This window comes from Akebia trifoliata, chromosome 11 (assembly GCF_017979445.1).
Source record: "Akebia trifoliata isolate Shusen 1 chromosome 11, ASM1797944v1, whole genome shotgun sequence".
NCBI lineage: Eukaryota > Viridiplantae > Streptophyta > Magnoliopsida > Ranunculales > Lardizabalaceae > Akebia > Akebia trifoliata.
The window spans coordinates 47,576,111-47,585,331 of NC_141385.1; positions in this window are offsets into that span (position 1 = coordinate 47,576,111).

Below are 9,221 nucleotides of genomic sequence, written 5' to 3' on the forward strand. Positions count from 1 at the left end.
AATGCGTGTATAGCACAACTCAAATTTATCTCCTCAATTAGTTAAATTATAAAATATTTTTTTATTGATAGATAGTGAGAGTCATCTACTAACGGTTGAGATGAGAAGGGAAATAAATTCTTGGGAATCCCTAGAAAATCTATTTCGATATCAAGCATTCGTTAGCTAATCGAATCTTTTGTGGATATTAGTGGATTGCCGACATAACGAGTTGATGTCGATGTGGGGTCGTTAAGGTTATTAGACATAAATTGTTAATTAAATGGAATACATGCCACTACCCTATCCTGACTCTAACAAGTCTTTCATTCCTCAAGCGACACGTTGTGCACTTATTGGGCCCCGAATCAAATCAACTTGAACGATGATTTCTTAACTTGAAAGCTTCACACAGTCAATACTCGGCTGACGTACCACGGACATGGAACCATGGATCTTATGGATTGCCGACCTAATGAGTTAATGTCGATGTGGGGTCGTTAAACATACCACTACGCTGTCCTGACTCTGATCAGTCTTTATTTCTTAAGCGACACGTGGTGTCCGTATTGGGCCCACGAATCAAACCAATTTGAATAGTGATTTTCTAACTTGACAGCCTTCACTCAGTCAATAATCGGCTAACGTGCTTACGGACATTGAACCATAGATTTTTCTCCTCGAGATACACAAATGCAAAACGTATGTAAAACGAATATGGATGGCACATCCAGATTGACAATCAAAAGGTATATAAAACACCAATCAGTTTGATACACTTGGACCAAAAAGTTTATGGATGCAATAGGCCCCGCCTCAAAAAGAATGACATAGGGAGCGTATTTGCTGTTAACCAACTCCACTTCTTTTGTCTTGCCGTGTGGCATACTCTTTCTACGAAAAGGTGGGCCCGAAAATGCTCGCCCCAAAAAGAGTAGTCCACGTGGCTAGAAAAAACGGAAGCGGTTTAAGTGAAAAGGTTGATACAATTACTTAAGTTAAGTAGCAGGTAGAGTCAAACTGGCACGTGCCCGTGTCGGCAGCTAAGTGTTGGTCTCCACTCCTCTATAATTGCTTTGGACAATACGGACAACTACCAACCTCTGAATTAAAAAAAAAGGATAAACGAGGCTTCATAGCTTATACTTAGAACAATAGATGCTCGTATCTCGACGAAAAGAATCTATGATTTCCAGTGAAGAAAGTGTGATATGTGGTAAAATCTTTAGGTCACTACACATTATTCATATTAAAAATAAGAGTCGTGTTGGAGTAACATTGAAACGTACGTGGAGTCTGACATTCTGATGTGGTGGTGCACACGTCACCACATCAAAATGTACGGTCAATGCATATTTTAATGTTACTACACCATTATCCTAAAACTAAATAATTCTTCATGAGGCAAAGTGGAGTAGAAGATGGTCGACGTCAAGTTTTTTAATTAAAAAACACCCTATATTAAAAAATAATTATGAGTAATATTTTTTTCTGTGGAATGTTTTTATTTATAAAGAATAGGAGAAGATTTCGATTAGATTTTGTATCCAAATTTGCTCTTATCCAACATACAAGTTTCCTGATTTTCTGACTAATCTCTGTGAATCTGGCAAACAAACTTAGAGAGCATTTCACATCCCTTATTCTTCAAGATTTAATTAGACCCATTGTGTTAAAATTATCTCGATTGTCCAAATGATATCCGACTTCTGAACATACCATTTTTGCAACAGTATCCTCAGATGCTCAGAGCTACTGATCCTTGCCTAATCCCAAAATAACATGTGGCTCTAGTTGAGGATTACTACATTTTATCATCCACACACTCTCGTCTTTTTTATCATTTAATTTACATTCATTTTAAAGTGTTATTGATACATTTTCCTCTATTTTGTGTCGAATATTTGAGATATCCATGCATTTTTTAATTGTTAACATATCCTTCGACCTTGATTTACTCTAAAATGCTAACGAAAATGATATAAATATTGTCAATTTCTTTATTATTATAATGAGAGCTGGTCAAGTAAAAGATTCAGTTGACAATAAGTTTCTAAATTTCATAAAGTCATTACATTTAAATTTAGAAGCCTTTTGAATCAAATAAAAGGAAATCAGTTGCAAAAAGTCAATACTTGCAAATTTTAAATTACCAAAATCACCTCTCTCCCTTGAGCTATCATTTACTTATTAAATCTTAAATGGTGGTTTAATATAACCTCTGTGTTGTATTGAATATTTGACGTATTTATATATCTTTCTACCCAACCTACTTTAAATTACTTATAAAAATGATATAAGTACCCTCGACTTCAACATGTAAAGGAAAATTTTAGAGGTAAATTTTGATGTAAATTGACATCGATCACGATTTCATCATTTGATCCACAAAATTATAAAAAGAACATAAAAAAAAGATAAATAATAAATAGGGAAGACAATGATTTTTTACGTGATTCGGTAAACGTGCCTACGTCTACGGGCTCGGAGAGCCATTTCACTATAAATCTCACGGTTACAGGGCCTCCTCACCTCTCTTACGTCTTTCTCTACTTTCTTCTCCCCTTCTTACAATGGCCTCAAGGCGTTTAAATATAAAAATCCTAGAAAGAGTATTGACTATAATTAAGTTACAATTGACTACATTGCCATTTATCCAAATTAATAATTATATAAAAAGGAAAAGAATCCTCTTAAATTAGGATTCTTCCTTAATAAGATAGAATTATCGTAAAATGATACTACGTGTTTACATCGGGATGCATGTTTGATGGTGCGAATAGACGATCTGGATGGGAGAAGATTTTATCCCTCCACATAGCCCCTTTCTCGAAGGTGGAGATTGATGTATCAAGATCCATTTTCGAGAAATATTTCTGACTTGATTGAGCATCATCTTTAACTTTTGAACTAGTATGATTTTTGTGGCGCCCCGCCAAACGCTAACACAAATCCCAAGGCCAAATCCCAAGGTACTAGGTGGCACCTCGAAATTTTGGCATGGTCTCCTCTGTTTATGTTAGCGTTTCACGGAACTCAAACCTGATAAACCAATTTATAACAAAACCTGTATATAAAAATGTAGATACAGGAAAATAACAGCGGAAGACTAATTACATCTAACATGTAAGTAGATCAGAGTGCGGAAGATTTATCAATATACAGGCTTACCAAACACTCTCACTCTAACAGAGGCCTAAACTCTCAAATCCAAAAACTACATACATCCTAGATGAAACTGACAACACTGAGGGATGTGGCCCTAGTGCTCACTAGGCAATAAAATCTGATCGTCGATCTGATCGACCAGATACTCCTCAATTACTGCCTCTACGCTTGCCTCGACAGCTGCAAGTGCTGAAACTAAAAAAAAAATAAGAAGGAAAGGGTGAGTAACAATGGTTACCCAGTAAGTCCACAGTCAATTCCTACTAATAACCCTTCCTAAGCATGATCGAATAAAGCATACTGGACATTTTAATACATGCAAGGTTTTACAAGATAAAATACGATCAACTGGTACATATAGCCAGGGATGAGCAACTAAACAGTTCTAAAAATTTCACATAACATCAATCATCCATACTCATTATACATTTTCCATTTTATGCAAATACCGTTGGCAACATTAAAATAATAGACATGCTTCTCAGTTTGTAATTCGAAATATAACGACATATACATAATACAAATGGTGGAGTATTGGAATTAAAGAGTTGTGATTCACGACTGGATCGCTCCCAGTCAGGACATGATATTCCTCAATAACATCGTAGTTCCTGATTTTGTGGCTGGTCGTGTCTACCACGCTTGCGGAACCATTTATCCGGCTCAGGCTGGCCGTTTGACGTGACCGTAAGCAATGGGTCTCTTTTCGATGTGTCAGAACGTTCGACTACTACTAGATTGTTAGTGATCACTGACTAATCATCTTCGTCTATGCCTATTAGGCGTGCATGTAATTCCCAAATGACACTCCATTCGTATACGACCACCTTTACAATACGCGTTCACTGGTAAAGATAAGAAAGGAATGGACCCGGATTCCAGTTGTGACTCCACTCTCATACGCGTCCCATACCACGTATGAGTTTGGTGGTCCCTACCGTACATCCCAGGATAGTGTACCCCTCCGGATGATGTGACACACTATCCCTTCAGGCATTCACAAACCCTTTAACAGCTCACAAAATAGCTACGTACATATATGATTTTTCATTTAAAACAAAAGAGAAATTAACAGAACAGGGTTGAGAACGGATATCCAGTTCCTACCATGCAACCGTGGCCACCCGGCCTAAAATAAATAACAGTACTCAGCGCACGCGCTAACATAATCGAAAATAAACATGCAACTCTTTCATTAATAACCTGGATATCCTTTCACCAACCTACACACAACATACAATATAAAATGTAGACATCACCCCTCGGGCGTGATTATGACATTTTACCGTTCATTCCCTTTTCCCATTCTCTCGACATTCTCACTTTTCATCTTTTCAAATCAACCATCAATTTCCAATCTTTCCAAGTCATTCTTTTGGCCTTTCCCTTGAAAATCATCAAAGTTTATTTAAAAACAAAGTCCCAGCGATGCTCGGAACCAAAGCTGTTAAAAATAGAGAAAGCTGGTGAAAAATTTAGCTAAGTGTCAGAAACTCAATTTTTCAAAGTTCTCGAAATTAAAAATGGGTTTTTCGAAATGAAAGTCTTGATCATGAGATTCGACACCATATAGTTTTTGTAATATAATTCAAAGTTACGCGAAAGTTATTACATTTTGAAAACTTGTCGAAAACGTCAAAAATTACGTTTTGTTCTTGAAACCAAAATTCGGATTTTAATCCTTTGAGATTTGGATCCTTTGAGATTTGGATCTTAAAACCATTCCCATTGCTCTGAAATGGGGGGTAAAACCTTAATTTCATTAAAGAACTTAAAGTAAAAATTAAAGAGGACATTTACTTAAATGTTTTTACTGAAATAAATGGTGACAAACAGTGTATAAGGTGTGAGGAAGTCAAGCCAAGAGTCAGAGTCTGTTTTTGACTCAGAACAGTGCTGTCGGCAGTAGAACCTTGTTCTGTCGGTGGAACCGATGGTTCCTGCCGACAGAAGAAAATTTTCGGTGGCAGAAGCTTCATTCTGTCGGTGAAACCGACAGAATGCCTTCGGCAGGTGCCGGTGGCACCGACCCTTCCCACCTACAGCCTGAACCTCACTCGCGATTTTTTTTGGGTTTTTCGATCCCTTCTTTGGATCTTTGTTCCATTCCTCAAATCCCTCAATCTACCCACGAATTCAACATTTAAAACATAGATTAAACACCTCAAATCTTTATTTCTAGCATGAATTTCCATTCAAACAAAATCTCTATGATTTAAAACAAACAACACATTTTTAACAAAATCCCTAAATGCAAGTTTCAGAAATCTAAAGCTACCAATAAGAATTGGAAGTCCCTTACTTGGTTGTGGACGCCAAGGGTACAAGCTAGCACTACAACTCAAGGTTGGATGGCTCAAGAGTCGAGGTTGGGCTGACTTGGATGCGAAACGAACGAGGGTTTGTAAGGTATCCGACAATGACGCTCTCCTTCTCCTCTATAATGAAGTATAGACCTAGCTCCTAACTCGATGAAGCCCTCGGATGGAATGTGTGGAGGTTTACTCGAGCTACCCGGCTGGTTTTTGATGGAGGATGGAGAAAACGAACAAGAATGAGCAACCAAAGGTGGTGAAGTTGTAGCCCTCGTCGTGGCCGACAACTTTGCCTTCTTCGTCGATGTTCAACTCATAGAGTGATGCTTAAGTTCAAGAGGAACCGACCTTATTGGGTTTTCGTATTACTCACCTCATAGAATGATGTTCGGGTCCAAGAGAAATCGGTCTTATTGGGTTTTCGCACCACTCACATCGTAAAGTGATGCTCGGGTCCAAGAGGAACTGACCTTATTTGATTTTCACATCACTCGCCTCCTAAAGTGGTGCTCAGGTCCAATAATAATTGACCTTTTTCGTATTACTCACCTCATAGAATGATGCTCGGGTCTAAGAGAAATTGATCTTATTAGGTTTTCGCACTACTCACCTCATTGAGTGATGCTCGAGTCTAAGAAAAATTGATCTTATTAGGTTTTCGCACCACTCACCTCATAGAGTAATGCTCGGGTCCAAGAAGAACTAATCTTGTTTGGTTTTCGTATCACTCACCTCGTAAAATGATACTTGAGTTTATGAGGAATCGACCTTATTTGGTTTTCGCATTACTCACCTCATAGAGTGATAATCGTGTCTAAGAGGAATAGACCTTCTTGCCTTATTTGATTTTCACATCACTCACCTCATAAAGTGATGCTTGGATCCAGGAATAACCAACTTTCTTGCATTATAAAAATTTGTTAAATCGACCTGAAAAACTTGAACAAACAAAAATCACAAAGTTTATAAAATATAATCATTTTATTTCGGTGGGTTAGAATTATGGGTTGAACTTCTCACCTCAACGAAGCCCTTAAACTCAATCAAGTTGGGTATGAGGCTAGCCCTCATACTATTCTTAAATCGAGCCATCTCAAATAATAAAGCTCGAACTAAACCCCCCCCCCCCCCCCAAAAAAAAAAAAATAAAATAAAATAAAAAATAACAATGGTTTATAAATTGAATTATAAATTGAACTACTTAACTTAACAAAGTTAATTTGTAGACTCAGTTAGGCATAGAATTAGCCCCCAAATTTATTTGTCAAGCCGACCCAACTAAAAAATGGGCTCGACATGATTAAGCCTCTACATGATTTAAATGGCTTGGCTTATAATTCATCCACTAACCTTATCTGTAAAATCGATCCAACTAACAAATAGGATTGGTGTGACTAAGCCCTTGAACGACTTTATTAACCTGGTGCGATTTGGTGGGAATTGGGGTTCCCCAATAAATCGAATCAGACCAATGTACCCTTATTAACTTTTTTATTTTCTTTTACAAGAGTGTGGAATTAATATACATCAAACATTTGATGTACATGCTAAGCATTGAGTAATGTTATTCCTCCAATGTTATTAATCACTTGAGTTTAACAAGAAAAAAGGGTTTCATACATCAAAATTGATGTATATGCCATGTATCCAAACTAATTTTTTTACCCCTCTTATTTTTTTTTCCTAGAGATGTAGGTTTTTTTTACCTAAAAGGTACCTGACATGGGTTGGTTTCATCAATACATTAATACCTTTTTGTTTATGGTTGTTGAGAAAAATCAAAGCCTTGTTGAGTTCCTCCTTTAGATCTTTATTTATTTATTTATTTATTGTTCCTCGACGTTATTTATTGCAACTCACATGCCTCCACGCACTTGTAAATTCTTCACACAACACCTTTACATGTGCTTATATTGCATCCCTCACACATGCGCTAGTTATAAATCTTCTTCAACACGTTTCTTCTGCTCACGTGCAAGTTACATGCAACCTACACACATGGATCTTCCTTCCTCTGTCGCAGAGAAATAAGGGATTCACCCTGTCGCTTCTCAGAAAACAAATATGATGACCTTTGTATTTCCAAACTCGGCATAAGTAGAACCTGATGCAACATTTACTGAGCTAGTCCTAAAAAATGCAGGCCTGCACTGATGAAACCCTCAACTATCGGGACGAACCCAATCTACATATTTAAAGATGGTTCGTGTTTTCTGTGTTGGAGACGACGAATACGTGGTTGGAGCAGTTGCAAATGAAGTCTTCACAGCCATATCTCTATTCCTCTCTCTCACTAATTCCTCTGCTTTATCTATGGTTCTATGTGCACAACGCATCATCCTCTGTGTGTGTGTGTGTCTCTGACATGCGCCGAAACATCTGTTGCCTAACATAAGAATTGAAAAAAAAAAAAAAAATCTCCCCCTTTTTACTGTCAAAAAGTGATAAATAATGAACATAAATCACCAAAATCTTGAAATCTTTTTTTGGGTTCCTAGTTTATCGTGAATTTGATAGACTTTTGGGGTGATTCAAGGGTGAAATTAGGGTTTTCAAGTACTTAGAGAGAGATAGAGAGAGGTATAATTCTCTACTATCTGCTATTACTATCGCACATACGGACTCCCCCTTACGTATGATTCTACGACAGACCTCTAAAATTCTTCTCCCTTTCTTCTTTAGTAAGATTAAATAAAAAAACCCTAAATCAATTAAGGGTTCCTCTAGGTGATAGCCCCCAATTCCTGATAGAGATCCTGATAACTAAACATGGTTTCTTCAATTTGATCTCACCAACGTGGTTTTCGTGAGTGTTTCTAATTTGTTCCCACGGACAACACCAATTATAAAGACTGATTTTGGCGTAAATCGACCTCAATCACAATTTCATCATTCAATTTACAAAATAATAAAAAGAACATAAAAATAAAATAGAGAAGACAGTGATTTTTTACATGGTTCGGCAAATGTGCTTACGTCCACGGGTTCAGGGGGCCGGTTCATTCTAAATCTCATGGTTCCATAGTCTCATCACCTCCCCTCCGTCTTTTTCTACCTTCTTTTCTCCTTTTTACAATGGCCTTAAGGCTTTTAAATAGAAAAATCTTAAAAAAAATCTTAACCTTAATTAAGTTACAATTGATCACATTGCCCATTTTCTAAATTAATAATTATATAAAATAGGAAGAATCCTCTTTAATTGAGATTCTTTCTTAATAAGATATAATTCTCATCAAATGATGATACGTGTCTGCCTTGGGATGAATGTTTGATGGTGTGAATGAACAATCTGGATGGGAAAAGATTTTATCCCTCTACAAAAACCATTGATTTTTCTCAACAAAAAAAAAAACTGGACATCTTCAAGCTCTTCAACCTCTAGAGGAAGAATACATTAATTTTGACCACTTCAATCCCCATTACATAATTTGTAATTTTTTTTTCACTCATGAGCTTTTCATGCACATTCTACCAATAATATATAAAGTGAATTTATAAATGATTAAAAATCTTCTTATTTTAAAGGAAAATTTATTATAGTGAACTAATGATCGAGATTGAAAAATAGCTATTGAGAATTCAAGGATAATCTACTCAAATTCATGCACTACGTGTCCATGTGACACCAAGAAACATGATTGGGTGCCAAGATGATGTAGTGCATAAAATTTTAAGATATCTCAAGACAAGTTTAAAAATTTGTATTTATTCATTGTTGGATTTGTATTCTAAATTTGTGTGATTAGTGATTTTCCAATT